Source organism: Ambystoma mexicanum, chromosome 3q, assembly GCF_040938575.1.
Source record: "Ambystoma mexicanum isolate Mex_15411 chromosome 3q, UKY_AmexF1_1, whole genome shotgun sequence".
NCBI lineage: Eukaryota > Metazoa > Chordata > Amphibia > Caudata > Ambystomatidae > Ambystoma > Ambystoma mexicanum.
Window position 1 is genome coordinate 262321409 of NC_090926.1, and position 15720 is coordinate 262337128.

The window sequence follows — 15720 nt, forward strand, 5'->3', positions numbered from 1 at the left end:
CCTACTCTTTCTTTAGAAAGAACCTCATTACCCACCTCAATCTGACTGAGAACTAGTCTCCTCTGAAACTATTGTACTCCAGTACTGCCTGCTTCCTAGATTGTACATTTTTGTACACTCCTATACACTACGATGTAAATAACTCTGCCTTTCTGCGTAACTTGACTATTTGTATATTGTATATTGTACTATCCTTTGTGTAATGTGACTATTTACATATTGCTCGTACATTATGTAAGCTTGTAAGCCTCGCATAACCTTGCTGCGCCCTGCTACTCCCGGGTCTGGTGCGCCTTATAAATTCAATAAACAAAACAAACAAACACTGCTCAAAACGTTACTAAAGTTGAAGTAAGGAAACATATAAGAATGGTGCACTCATCCCCTTCTTCAAAGTACATAGCCTGGGCCTCTGTGGCATCTATGTTGGGTTCCAATATGATTGAAGAACTATTTATAGTTGAGGTACAAATAATGAAAAGAAAACGGACATGCCTAACCATATAGTCTTTCTTACTGTTATGCCCGATCCAGTGACTATGAGAGAATTCCTCAGGCGAAAGGTAAACTAAGTACATCATATCAGTAACATCATTCGCAATGTAGGAATATAACATTGAGATGATACTGAATTGAAACAAGTACCCACGTGTGTGTATAGACATTCTCCTCTCTCTGAATGTAAGACAATAATAATAGACATAAAGAAAAGTCCTATTTGGGAGCCACGTGCAGCTGGGAATTTCTATGAAAACAATTGCTCCATGTGACAAATGTTTTCCCCAATAAAGAAAAATATGTCAGTGCTGAAAGTGTACAAGTTGCGATATAAAATGAAAACGTGCATTTCCTTGAAATGTGGGGCCATCACTGCTGTACAGGGCATATAGGGCATACAGTCGAAATACTCAAAAATTAACAGTACAAATTAAAGTAAAGGTAATTTGTAAAGACTTTAAAAATAACATACAAGGCAAGCTGTAGTAACAGTGTCGGGGAACCCGTGAGGAACTTGTTGAGTTAGTGACCAGCCAACCTCCCATAATCGTGGTCCAGGTTTGGACCAATTTTTGACTGCTCTGGTTTTATTAATCCATTGCACGTTGTGCTTTCTTAGTTTCGAACCTCAGTCGCCTCTGCATTTCTTAATAGGTGTTTTTCCTAGCTGCAAAAATGTGCAAGTGAATAAAGTTGACATTCTGGCATTCGAATGCCCAATGCATAGCCATTGGCTATCCTCCTAATGGCGATATAATGTTCAGATGTTCTTTCACATAGTTTCTAAACAGTGCTGCCCACACAAAATTTTCCACATGTGCAATAAATATTCTTCACAAAATATTTGTGTTTGACAATTCATGAAAATCTGAATTTCATAAATCTCTCTTCCTCCTAATTTGTTATTGTGGTTTTAAATTTACACATAGAACATTCAACACATTTAAGAAACACTTTGGACACTTTTAACATGAATTGAATTGGACATTGGTGGTGTCTGATAGAAATCTCACAGAGTTTATTTCTCGAAGTAGGTTTTTCTTGCATGTTATCATTGGCTTTGCAGTGAGCAAATCTTTTTATCAGTTTATGCGTGCCTGATGGAATTCCCCCGCAGCTATGTTCTTTACAGTGGATCTTCTATGACAGCTACTAGCATGTAATGTCAAATTGACTTCTGTACTCTTGCAATATGTGGATGTCTCTATTTTTCTATTTGCAATGTAAATGTGTAAATCCAAGAAGGTTATATTTTTGGCATCACAATGTCCCGTTAGGGTAAGTCCAAAATCATTTATATTTAGATATTGCATACAACTTACACATTTCTCTTGAGTCCTATTCCATATGATCACAATATCATAATTACATCTCCTACAAATAACAATGTTGTTGACAAATTCATTGTTGTGTAAAACATGTGTATCCTCGTAATGAGCCATAAACAGATTGGCCAGGGACGGGGCAAAATACGCCCCCATTGCAATTTCCTTCGTCTGGACGTAATCGGTACCATCAAAAAGATAGACATTGCTGGTCCAAGTGAATTGCAAAAACCCCTTAATCGTTTGCACATGTTGCGTGTATGATGCTGAGAAATCGCGATAGGTGTACTCAATTGCTTTAATCGCTAGCTCATGATCAATGGAGGTATGAAGTGCAAGTGACATCTAAAGTAGCAAGTAGGTAACCCTGCTCTCAAATCAAATTTTGCAAGAGAGCTATAACATGAGTACTGTCTCTACTGTTTATTTTAGTTTAGTTTAGTTTATTACTTGTATTGCGCACCAAACCCAAAGATATTTGGGTGCATCGTATAAGGTTACTCACAGCTTAGTGCATAGGAATACATTTACAGTTACAATGTAGTTATATAATGTCAAAAAGCATATTTACAATAATCGATTTTTACAAAATAGTTACACAGAGGAGCATATATACAATAATAGATTTTACAGTATAATTCCAATGAGAGTATAGAAAGGGGCTATTGCAAGTGAAAACTATGAAGATCTGGAAGTGTAAGTTTGCATCTTGTAGACATGTTCTCTAATTATATTGTTTATATATTGGGAAAGTCCCTTTATAGCCCAACCTATTCCACTCATTATTGGGCCTACTTCCGGCAATATGTCAAAGCCCCCTGTGGCCCCTTTCAACTGAAATATCTGAAAGGCCCTGGCACAGTCCCTGATGATGACTTGACCACAGCACATAGGAGAGATGGACCTATCAACCGTCAAAGTCAGCAAAAACGGAAGGGGCCCTGTTGCTGGGCCCTCTAGCCTAACACCTATACGCTCCTACTCCTCTGTCTCTGGGCCCACTTGTCTAATACATGTATGAAGACTCAAGTTCACACCTTACTAATTTAAACAACAATCTGAAAACGAGACAACAACCCACTTGGCAGAGCAGAACTTCAGTTCTTCAATGTGAAGCTTGAATGCAGGCTCTGAGGGTAACAGGACTCATTATTTTGTTAATTTAACAAACAGTTCACTTCTGTTCAGAGGTGGGAGTACAAGGTATTTGAACACGTCTGTCAACATCTCAAATAGTTCTTCACAGTATATCAGTGGCGCTCAATGGTTTTATCATACACATAGGGCCTCATTACACGGAAGGCGGTAGGGGATTACCGGCACCGGTAAGGGCACCGGCGCCGGTAATCCCCCCATCCTACTATGAGGTCCCTCAACGTGTGGTCAGATCACACGTTAAGGACAGGACCCGCTGGGGGACTTCAGTGCAAATAACGGTACCGCAAATTGCGGTACCGCTATTTGCTCCTTCCCCATTCCCATTGAGCCCTATGGGGGCTCAAATGGGAATGGGGAATGGTTCCCGGAATGGGGACTTACCGGTCCCGCAAAGGTTGGAGTAGGCCGGTAAGTCCCTATTCCGGGAACCCGGCCTCCGACGGCGGTAAGGGGGTAGCCATGGAGCTAATAGCGCCATGGCTACCGCCTTCCGTATAATGAGGCCCATAGTGCTTTCTTTTCTGTGTTTTTGACGTTGTCCTTCCAAGACAGCTATGATTCATCTTCAATCCACTAGATCTAGTTTGCTAGATATGCACTGTCTGCCCTTTGAGAGAGAGAGAGAGAGAGAGAGAGAGAGAGAGAGAGAGAGAGAGAGAGAATCATGCTTATTTTGCCTAAGATGTTTCTATAAATATGCCTCATATATACTGACAGGTTGATTTATCATGTGACTTAGTGTTTGCATGTCAGTTGTTAGTTGTTTATTTTCTGTAGAAATCACTGTATGTTGTCTCTTACCCACAGTGGTGGAAAAGAAAGTCAGTGGTTCCAATGGGTGTTTCCCTGATAGCAAGCTACATACGGCCATCTTGGTCAGGGGGGAAATGACCTGGTCTTTGGCTGAAAGCTTAGAATTATAAACTTAATGCTGAAGAAACCAGAATCCCAGCTTTTCCGCTTGAGCACACGATGATGTCCTGGGAAAATCAAATTACCTCATTCAGCCAAAACTGCAGTGAGCTCACTGTGAGCAAGAGGCAATGTCTTGGTCATACGTTATTTAATGATCCATGTATAGCTCCAAGAAATTGTGGCATATGTTGCTCTTTACAAATGAATTATACCAACAAAATGATTATTGAACATGCATATAGGTCACACTGCTGGCTAAATTGTTTTTCAGCTCATGCATGATAATGTCACTTTTGCGTCATAATTCATTCCTCCCAGGGCAAAAAAAACACACTTATTTTCTTTAATGGAACATGCATTTTAAATGTATATATACATGTTCCTGCAGCCTGCACCAGTCTTCAAGGGCAACAGTGCCCAAGCAGGCAGGAGGCCTCTTCCGGGTCTACGATTGGGTCCCCTGCAAATCAAGTGACCGGGACCCCGGGCGCAATCCAAAGCTACAGGGCACCCCACTCCTATGTAGGCATCACCTGTGCTGCTCTTCTGCCATTGGACCCCCCAGCAGGAAAGTCGCAAGGGCCACTAGACGTCAATTAGTGGTGATAAGCAGCAGGTAAAAAGTATCACCTGATGATTTCCACCTGGCTCGCCCTCCAAGGCCCCTTCCCCAGACGGTTACATGTAGCTCCCAATTACGGCAACCCCCCTTTGGAGGCGCTGTCTTTTCCACACAGTCCTGTATCCTTGCATTCTGGCTGCTCCGAGGCGGCCTGCTTTGGGGAGGAGGGGGTGTGTGAAGTAAAAGATGGCCTACTATAGAGACATGCCCTGTTTAGACCTGGCATGCAAGGGCCCAAGGCCTAAACCTGTGTCCCTGCTCTACTTCACACTTGCTGGCCTAATTATCACCACTTCTCTGCGCGCCCCTGGCCACACGCTATCAACTCTACGCGTTTCCAGCTAACCCCCGTGCTCCCAACTATCTCACGTCTTCTCTTGACTGCTATCTATTGTCCTCTCTCTTGGGACTCTCATGTGCTCCCACAAACCTTGCCAACAATCCTGGTCTGTGCCTTTTCCTCCCTTGAGCCTCACCTCCTCCATACATCAATCAAATGATACCCCCGTGGCTCACTCCTCTCTCTCCTACCTGCCCTACATATCCCAACCTCATTTACCCTTATTTCCCCTCAAGGAACACCCCTCCTCAGTCTGCATGCACCCCCTCGTGCTAAAGTAACTGTGGACCTACGGAATGCCAAATGTCTCTGCAATAAAATGGCTGTTCATACTAACCACATCACCCCCAAACTCTCTGCGACTGTGGTCGCTGAAATGTGGATCCCAGTCTGAAACGGACCCTCCGGCAGCCCTCCACACTGACTCCTATTTCCCCTCTCAGTCCAGTCAACTAGCCAAGAGAGGATGCAGCCGGATAGGTAACAAAGACACTCTACTGAATCCTTGTACCCACTCTGACTCTGCTCACTCTTCCTTTGGCAACATCTTCATCAGACTTTTTGCCCCCACGACCCCAATTATCCCGCTCATCTTCTGAGCAAGCAGTACCCGCCAGATTTTCTTCCCTAACCTTCACCTATGGCTTGAAACTCTCCAGGGTTGTCCCTGCTATCGTCATAGGCAACCTCAACCTCACGAGCAAGACCAAGGTCCATCGACTCCATCTTAACTTGACACTGTAACCACTCTTGCACTCCAACTCTCTGGAGCTCATTCTCCTGTCCTCCTCACTTGATTTCTCTGTTCACCCCCAACCTCTGGCCACTTACTCATCCACTTCAATATCTCCATCCTTCCTTCACTCTCTCCCACCCACAATTTTTATCAGCTAAAGAAAAGTGAAGCCTGGCTGCATGAACCCCCTGTTTCACTTGCTCGCTCTATCAACCTTGCCTTTCTAGAGGTCAGTACAGCTCCTGCTGCCCCCTTACCTCTACCTGGCTCACTCTTTCACTTCCTCTTGCCCCCAACCATGCATTGCTTCAGCCGTACAACAGACGAGGACAGCCATGCATCTTCATGTGAGTTAAACCGTCACACTTTTAATGAACAGTGTTGCCAAGGAAACATGATATTATTGTCAGTTACGGCATAAATAATAATTCACTGGTTTAAATTACACCCTGGCTCTCCTCGCTGCCTAAGAGGCCCCTCCCCTTGTCCTCATCACTACTCTTGAATCTACTTATTTATATCAACATCATATCATATGATAGGTTATTTATAACGCACTTAATACCCAGAGGTTGCTAAGTGCAGACCCGGGGATCGAACCTGTGTTACTCCATGTCGTCTTGCTTCCAAGGCTAGCACGTTGCCCCTGAGCTATCCACCCGATACCCTTTCTTTGCTTGCACCCCCTCAAACACTCCACGACCAGGAGGAGTGCTCCCCATCTTCCTCCTTGATCTCTCTGCCTTCTATTTCACTGGCCTCCACTCTTGCGCTCTCTTCCTTATCAATCTTCCCTCCTCTCTGCCGTGATGAGCTTATACCAAACTTCTTTTTAGCCCACCCATCCTGCAGCCCCATTGACCTGTTTACACTCCCGGTCTGCGAACTTGCACCAGCTTTCCTACCCAGGGGGCGTCAGTTCCCCAAAATGCCATGGGTACGTGAAGTCACGTCATACAGCCTTTGACTCTCCTCCCCATAACATCACAGTCATACGTTAAAATAGCGAAAATAAAACACAGAGGCCGAAAACAACGAATTTCTTTAGCCGATTTTCGGATTTGTTTTTCTTCCATTTTTGTCATTTTTAAATGCAGAGGAGACCCAGCACCACCCACATATCCCCACCTTTTTGTATACCTTTACCCAACTCCCACGCCCATCTATTTATTTTTAGAAAAGGTGCTAAAATCTTGAACAAATTCGACCTTAAAAATTCGTTCTTTTTTATTTTTTGTTGGTGGGGCGTGGCTTGACGCCAACGAAGATGGCGGTGTAGCCTGGCAGCTCCGTCCCACTGATCATTAAATTCGGCATTTCCCCGCATATTGTCCCTCTTTTCTTACCTTTTCTTCTCTGCGCCATGGTCCGGACCACCCACACGAACTGCTGAAGGAAATTCAGCGCTGCTCCACGTTCGTCTTCGCCGCGTTGCGAGCTCCAGCAATCCAGCTCCGGGGCCCGCTGCAGCTGCCTTCCGTTATCCGCCTTCACTGAAGTAAGTGTCGGCGTCACGTGAACTGTGACGCGCCGGCTGCGGCCTGGTCGGCCCTCCCTCTCTTCTTTGCTTCAAAAGAGCCGCCTCTGGTGCCGGTGCGTAACAGCACTATAAGCACAGTTTCCCTTGAGGGAAAAAAAAAAGGATTAAGAAGTTCAGCACTGATTAATAAGAAACTCCACCACCATATGCCACAATATACAGAGACTATCTAATTATAAACAATATTTCTGCAATACCCTTCCACACAAATAAGACCCAGAACATCTAATTATCACAATTTCTGAGACTTTTGTGACTAAATAAAGGAAAAAAAAAAAAAAAAAAAAAGAAACATTGAAAGGAACACTGTTTTACTTCGCAGGATCTCTACCACACCTTACCGCTTGTGAGACACAACCCTTTCTATTTTTGCTCATATTTGGTCACTTTAACTATATGTGAACCACGCATTCAACATGTTGGAATATGCATGGAACTGGGTATAACTACAACTCTAAATTGAACCTTACTGTAACTGGATACCCATATTAACTGGAAGCTTCCTACCACAACAAGGTTTGTAGCACTCTCAATTTACGCCTAAGTTTACGCCTTATTATTCAACAGTGCTTCTATTAACCTCCTCTATCAGGAGTAGTACTACCTAAATAATATGGACGTAACAATTGTAAACTTCGGGATATAGAGCCTCACGTATTTGCTGTTTAGAGACTCTATGCATCTGTGCTTACTACCACGAGCCCTTCTCAAAATAGCTTCCATCTGAAACAGAACCTACTATTGCTCCACATGTAACAACTTTCAACAATTCGTTACTTTCCAACATTAATATAGCTAACCAAGCTCCTTTCAATTGTTCCTATATCCATATTTCGCAGCCAATAACTTGGCGGCCAACAAAAAAAACAATACTTCCACTACCAAAGAACCCAATAATCCCACTTCCAACCTCAAGAGACCCAAAAGTGACTTACCTCCTCCGTTAGGCATCTCGGACCCTGCTATAGATGCCATTTTGTCAGAAATCAGATCACTCAAACCCTTCATAGAGACTACAAACCTAAAATTACAACAGCTGGACGACAGATGGAAGGGTTTTGAGAATAGAATGGACGAGGTGGAGAAGAGAGTGGGTCTAGTAGAAGAAACTACACCCAAAGTAGCACAACTGGAGAAATCAATTAAAGAACTTCAAAAACACAATGAAGATTTGGAAAATCGCAGTAGACGTAATAACCTCCGTATTTCAGGTCTACCAGAGGGTTCAGAAGGAAGTAATACCATTGTCTTTTTGCAAACATTTTTAACAAAGCTGCTTCACCTACCTCCAGATCTAATACTTAATATTCAACATGCTCATAGAATCGGCCAACTATCTGCTTCCACCTCTCCTCGACCTCTGTCCAGAACACTGATCTTCTATCTTCTGGAATACTCCCAACTTCATATCATTATATCTGCAGCAAAGGAACGCAAATCTCTTATATGGAATGGTTCTAAGATTTTCATTTCACAAGATGTTGCTAAAAGCACGGCCCAGCGCAGGAAAGTATTTTTATCCTTCCGTCCAGCCTTGAAACAGCTCAACATACGCTATGGTCTATACCACCCTTGTTCTTTTAAAATAACATATGAAGGCCGTACCAGAATGTTTGACGAACCAGCTGACCTAAGAGCATTTATACGATCCATCAAATCTGATAACATGGACACATCCTCGCCTGCAAGTACCTCTACTTCTTTTGTCACATGAACGCTTTATCCTCTTTCTCTCCTTACTATTACAAATGTAATGCCATGATTATCCCCAATATATAAGACGTGGGACGGGTGGCCTCGTGACGTCCATCTTCCATCCTGAGTCGCTCTACTTCCTTTTTGATGACTCAGCGGGTGTTACCCTTCCCTACAACTTTATACTCCCCTAGCCTCCTTTTTTCCTGTCTGATCAGTGTTCTACTCCATATTAACAAGCCATTAGGCAAGCGTTTATGATCAGACCCCCCAACCCCCATCTTATTACCTCATGTGTTTTCCTTATGTGTTTTATTCTCATTAATTGGTATTCAAGATATTGTTCTTTGGCACTTATTATTTGTATTTACATGGCTCCTAAACGCTATTTCAGATACTGTTCTGGAGCACCTAATATTTGCATGTATATGGTCTTATGTTATAGCTATGCTATCATAATATTTGAACTGTTACTATGATTTTTAAATGTGTTACATGGAACATCAAAGGTTGCAATAATCCCATCAAAAGGTGTAAGGTCATCTCTCATCTTAACAAACTCAACCCCTCCATAGCATGTATACAAGAAACACATTTATCTATTAGAGAAACACTGAAACTGAAGTCCTGTTGGATCAAGGAAATCGTTTCTAGTCCTGCTGTTGCTAAGAAAAATGGGGTTGCTATTTTAATCAGCAAGAAATTATCATATAAAGTTCTCGATCAAGGTGCTGATACGGATGGCAGATGGGTTTGGGCTAAACTAAAAATAGAATCTACTGATGTTACCATTCTGAATATTTATGGCCCCACTAATCCAGATCCCAAGTTTTGGACCACCATTAAACAACTGATACTTCAAAATAACTTCACCAATTTAATTATGTGTGGGGATGTGAATGAAGTCCTTGATCCTTTTCTGGACAGAAAATCTAGCTGTTTGTTCAAAAATAACAAAATACACAAATCCTTTTTAGGATGCTTAGCCGAAACAGGTCTTATTGATACATGGAGAATATCTCACCCTACTGAACTTGACTACACTTTCCACTCTTCTCCACATACCACTCTCTCTCGTCTTGACTATATTTTCTCCACTAAAAACCTTACAGGTACCATTATAGATTCCAAAATAGAAAATATCATTATTTCTGATCATGCCCCTGTTTGTACTTCCTTCAGTCTTTCTGATGTTCGGAAACCGTCATCTCGATGGAAGCTTAACAATTTTCTTTCACACCCTCTTTTAGACCCTCAATTCATCCTATCCGTAGAGTCTTTTGTTCAACAATTCTATGTAGATAATCTAGACGGTGACACCTCAGTAGTGAATAATTGGGATACTTTTAAAGCTGCCTTAAGAGGTCACATCATGGCTTACTCAGGCAAAATGAAAGCTCTACGCAAAAAACACTTGGATGACCTTTATTCTCAGCTAACTACAGCCGAACAACATTATTATAGCGTCTCCAACCCCACCAATCTCCATAAAGTACTAACTTTACGCTTCTCAATCAATAAGGAGATCACAGATCTTGCTGCAGGGACAATTCTTAAATACAAAACGAAAGTATATCAAACATCCAATAAAGCAGGAAAAGCACTGGCTTCTTACTTAAAAACCAAAAAGGAGAAATTTTTCATATCCCACATTACAGACCAATCTGGCACTGTCAATCATCATCCCAAAGATATACTAAATTGTTTCAGAGACTTCTATACCAAACTATATACTCCCGAGAACTCCATTCCCCATAACAACATCACATCCTTTTTTGATAATATTAATAGATCCTCCTACCCCCAAGCAGATTCATCCCACTTAGACACTGTAATTACTCTTCCAGAAATTTCCAAAGCAATTAAAGGATTAGGTAAGAGCAAGGCTCCTGGCCCAGATGGCCTTTCCACAGAATTCTATGATAGCATATCTCGATCTCTCATACCCAAGCTTCAAAATCTATTTTCTTACTTTTTCTCCCAAAAAGTGTCTTCTGGTTCCTTTTCAGAGGCCTTGCTTATTCTATTCCCCAAACCCGATAAGGATCCGTCATTACCAGAAAATTATCGGCCTATCTCTTTAATAAACGTTGAAAGTAAAATATTTGCAAAAATCTTAGCCAACCGGATTGAATCCTCCCTTCCTTCCCTTGTCAAACCTGAACAAGTTGGCTATGTTAAAGGGCGCAACATCTCTTCCAATGCCAGACTCCTTTTAAATGCTATCCACCTATCTAATAAAAATAAAAAAGATAAACTGGGCACGGCGGTTATAGCACTAGACACAGAAAAAGCCTTTGATCGAGTCAGCTGGGACTTCATGTTTCAATCCCTCCGCTGGCACGGTTGCAGTGACAAGTTCATCTCTCTAGTCTAGTACTCCTCCCCAAAATCTTCAATCTGTATTAATGGTCTTGCCTCCCCACTTTTTTCCCTCAGCAGAGGCACTAGACAAGGTTGCCCCCTCTCACCTATTTTATACATCCTTTCCTTAGAACCGTTACTAGAACTTATCAGATCTAATAAAAATATTCCAGGTATAGCAAGCGGCTCATCCCATATTAAAATAGCTGCTTACGCTGATGACATCCTTATTCTCATCAAAAACCCTAAAACAAACCTCCCACATTTACTCGAAGTACTATCTCAATTCAGCTCAGTTTCAGGTTATAAACTTAACAAAGATAAGTCAGAAATGATGCCCCTTAATCCCTACTGCCTTAAACATGACATTGACCCCTTTGGTTTTAAATGGTGCAGTTCCTCTATTAAATACCTAGGCCTTAGATTTGCTCCTACCATCCAGGACACCATTAAGCTGAATACACAATCATTATTAGATAGACTTAAGGAACTAAGATCCAGATGGTCCCCCTTATATCTGTCTTGGTGGGGGCGACTAGATACGATCAAGATGATGTTATCACCAATAATTTTATATTATGTACAACTCTTATGTGTTCCGATATCTCCCTCCTTTTATAAATCAATTTACTCTATCCTACTAAACTTCCTGTGGGGGGAGGGCAAAAGCAAAAGAATAGCTCTAATCAAATTGAAGGCACCCTATAACAAGGGAGGGGTTAGGCTTCCTGATTTCAAAGCATACCATACTGCCTTTCTTTTGAAGCAAGCTAGATGTTGGTTCGCCTGCCCCATAATGTCAGACATTGCCACGTGGTGTACCATAGAGAAGCAGTTAATGCATCCTGTAGAAATCACCGACCTCATTTATGTATTTAAGCATTCCTCGTTGGCTATATCAGAACCCATTAGAGCTACAATATCAGCCCTCCAACTCTTTTTATTCACACAGACCGACTCCCCAAAAAAATGCCTTTCTCCTTACCTATGGCATAACAATAAGATAATGATTAATAATAAAACCCTAAACAGAAAATCTTGGAAGAAAAAGGGTATTAGATTTATACAACAAATCATAAATAAATCATCTATCCTTTCTTTTCAGCAGCTCAAAAATCAATTCTCAATCCCCAACACAGAATACAATTTCTATAATAAATTAGTTAATTCTTGCTTTGATGCTCTCCACAGCTCCTCCAATGATATTCTGACTCCTGATGCCTCAAGATTGCTACACCTTACAATGCCCACTGACACTAAGGCTTCAAAATTCTATGGCATTCTCATATCATCCCTGAAGATGTGTTCGATACGCCATAAATGGGAAGATGATTTTGGCCACATTTTAAACGATCACACATGGTCTAAGCTCTTCTCTAGAATCAAATATATCTCTATATCAGCAAATACCTCCCAATATACTTTCTTCTTTATACACAGAGCTTTCATCACACCAGCCAAACTATTTTTATCCAATATTAATAACAATGATAATTGTTGGACATACGGAGCCACCCCTGCATCGTATGAGCACATGTTCTTCTTATGTCCCTATACTCTAAGGTTTTGGCAACAAGTGTGGAAACACCTTAACTCTATTTTTTTCACAGATATCCCACTCTCATTTATGAATATTGTTTTAGGAAGCCTGGCTGTTACCACCCACTTGCCATCTGGTGCATCCAAGCTCTATGATCTCTTTATCTGTTTGGCTTTGAAGAGTATAACTGCCAATTGGAAAGACTCTCGTTCCCTGTGTATAAGAAGCTGGTGGAATAACATTTGTCTCACGCAAAATATGGAAATGTGTATGGCAAACAATCTTAATTCTATACCCAAGTTTAATGCTAAGTGGTCATTTTTCATTCGCTATCTGAATCACTTTAATGTAACCATGCACGTAATGTGACATCTTCAAATATTTTACACTCCTTTGATGCTCCCAAGATTTTGTATGTATGTGTATGAATATTAATTCTGACACTTAACTGAACATTTATTTTATTATATGCTAATGTGCCTCTCTTCCTCAATACCTACCTCCCCCCGTTTCCCCCTCCCCTCATATTTCGTGTTTGTCAAATGTCAGTCTTGTGTTTGTCCTCCCCCCACTTAAGACATCATAGTGCAGAAATCATTCCACACTAAGTTGTGCACAATACTGTGCTATAGTTGTTTCGTTTATGTTCTCAATTTGTTCCTCAAATGCTCAACTTCAAATTGTACACAGTGCACTCTATTAATTGCTCCTTTGGATCACTTCCATCATACCACTGTTTATTCTTAATTCATGTAATGGTTCACTGCATTATGTTTATGAAGTTATGACTTTACTATTGTATACTATATACCTTAATAAAAATTATTAAAATAAAAAAAATGCGTTCTTTTGGGCCTCAGTGTTTTAGTGTTTGCTTTTTGGGGGGGAATACCCATCGCCTAAACGTTGTCCTTGATAACAACACAGGAAGTCATATGCGTGTGTGTCAATACACCCTTGGGTGTTGCATCCCGTCAGGATTATGCGCTGAAAATACGCCTCGTGCTCTAGTCCCATCTCTGTTTCGATGCATGCTTTTTGGATGGATATCGAATATTAAGTGTAATGCCGCGTAGTCTTCACTTACAGTCGCTATGCGCATCCTCGTGACATGCTTTTTCTTTTGGGATTGTGAATGTATTAGAACAGACAGACACATTTCCAATGCTTGTACCAAATGGCTCAGTGGTTTTGCAGATCACATGATGGCAAATGAAATTCCATAGAGAAAGGCACGTGCAACATGTTAGCCCCAAGGATGCCACGACTGATGTTATTAGTTGCTAACTTTGCCAGGTTTTAAGACAGATGTTAATAAACCCTATTGGTAGCCATGATGTTAGCTGGTGATTTACCTTTTATCATAGAATGTAAAGGCTGTTTTTTTGCCATGTCACACTTTCCACTGCCCAGGTCACACTTTCCAGTGAGCGCAGCCTTGCAACGGAAACATGATGTAGTCACTAGCTACAGTGTGCTTAATCATTCCAAAGTTTGCTAATCTTCCTAATTGGTGTGTTGAGTAATCTAATGTACAACTGCAATGATTTTGGAGCTAACACATTATAAATGATATGTAACGGCAACATTTTGCTGGGCTGTCCCTCATAATGCGAGTGCTGGTCTCAAGCAGGGGAGCCGACTTATGAATTTCCCTGGGGGGGGGACCCAAATACAGGAAGTGATATCACTGGCAGTTATATGACCGCAAATTTGCATGTAGTCGCCAACTTGGTGCAACGGACTCGGGCGGGCGGGTGTTGGCACGCACAGCGCAGAACAGTGGAAACATTGGCTAGCATGCACTGCATATACTAAAGTCAAGAAAGAAGGAGATTTAAGCCTTCGAGTTGCATCCCAGTGAGACATCACTGCCCCTACTCCACCCCTCTATAATCGTCCAGCAACACAACTAGGATGGGAGAATGAAACGCTTGCTAAACAGAAGGTACAGCTGCAAGGTGGAGTACCACCACCACCACAAAAAAAAAAGTTCCCAATTCAAGGGAAACGAGAAGTAAAGACGTTTCCCGATTAAAAACTACCAAGCAAGACGTGTGTGGTGCCATAGTTAAGTAAAACATCAACAATTCAAACTTACAATAGTGCTGCTGTAGATTGGCCCGCCACAAGTGAAATTTGCTAAAATGTTACCTCTGTGTAACCAGATAGAGTTAGGGATGTTGCTTAATCTTAAACCTTTCAGTGGACACATCAGATGTTCGGCTGAAGTATAATGCATTCCTGGCTGAAGTATAATGCAATCCTGGCTGAAGTATAATGCAATCAAGTGTGGTTTCAGACTTGGGGGGAAGAGTGTTAACTGCTTTTAACATTGTAGTTTACCAGAAATTCTGGTAAAGTAGTGTACAATGTTAAAAAGCAGTTACCCAGGCTCACCCTGCACCCAGGTGATGTTTAGGACGGATGGAAGCACTCATGTCTAAATGTTGTAGCCATGGTTGTCTCCATGTTTTAAAAACTCCCACTTTCCGGGTTTTCAACATTCATTTGAAACACCCCTTATTCAAAAAATGAAGGAGTCAGTAAAAAGCCAATACTGAAAAGCCTATTTCGCACAAGTAGTAAGACCCAAAGGGTAAGAGCGACTGTATAGCAGACCATGCCAATGTAGGATACTCCAGGATTACCTTCAGTCAAAATTCACCCACTGCAATGTTTCTAAATTCAGATTGCAGAGTAGTGTCTGACTGAACCTCAATCAGCTCTTCCTGGGCATCAAATGGATGATGCACCACCTCCTCTGCCAGAAAAGTTTGCATCACCCAGTCATTAATGCCAGCATTTACTTAAGGGAAATAGTAATCAAAGATGGACCTTAATGTTGCTACGTGGCTTGCCCAGCTCCAACTGTTCTTTTGCAAAGGTCTAGCTTCCTCTTGAAGGCAAATACTTTTTTATTCATTCTTTCCTCTGTGTTCCCATGTCCACAGGAATGCCCCCAAAGGTGGCATTGGGAGTTTCTG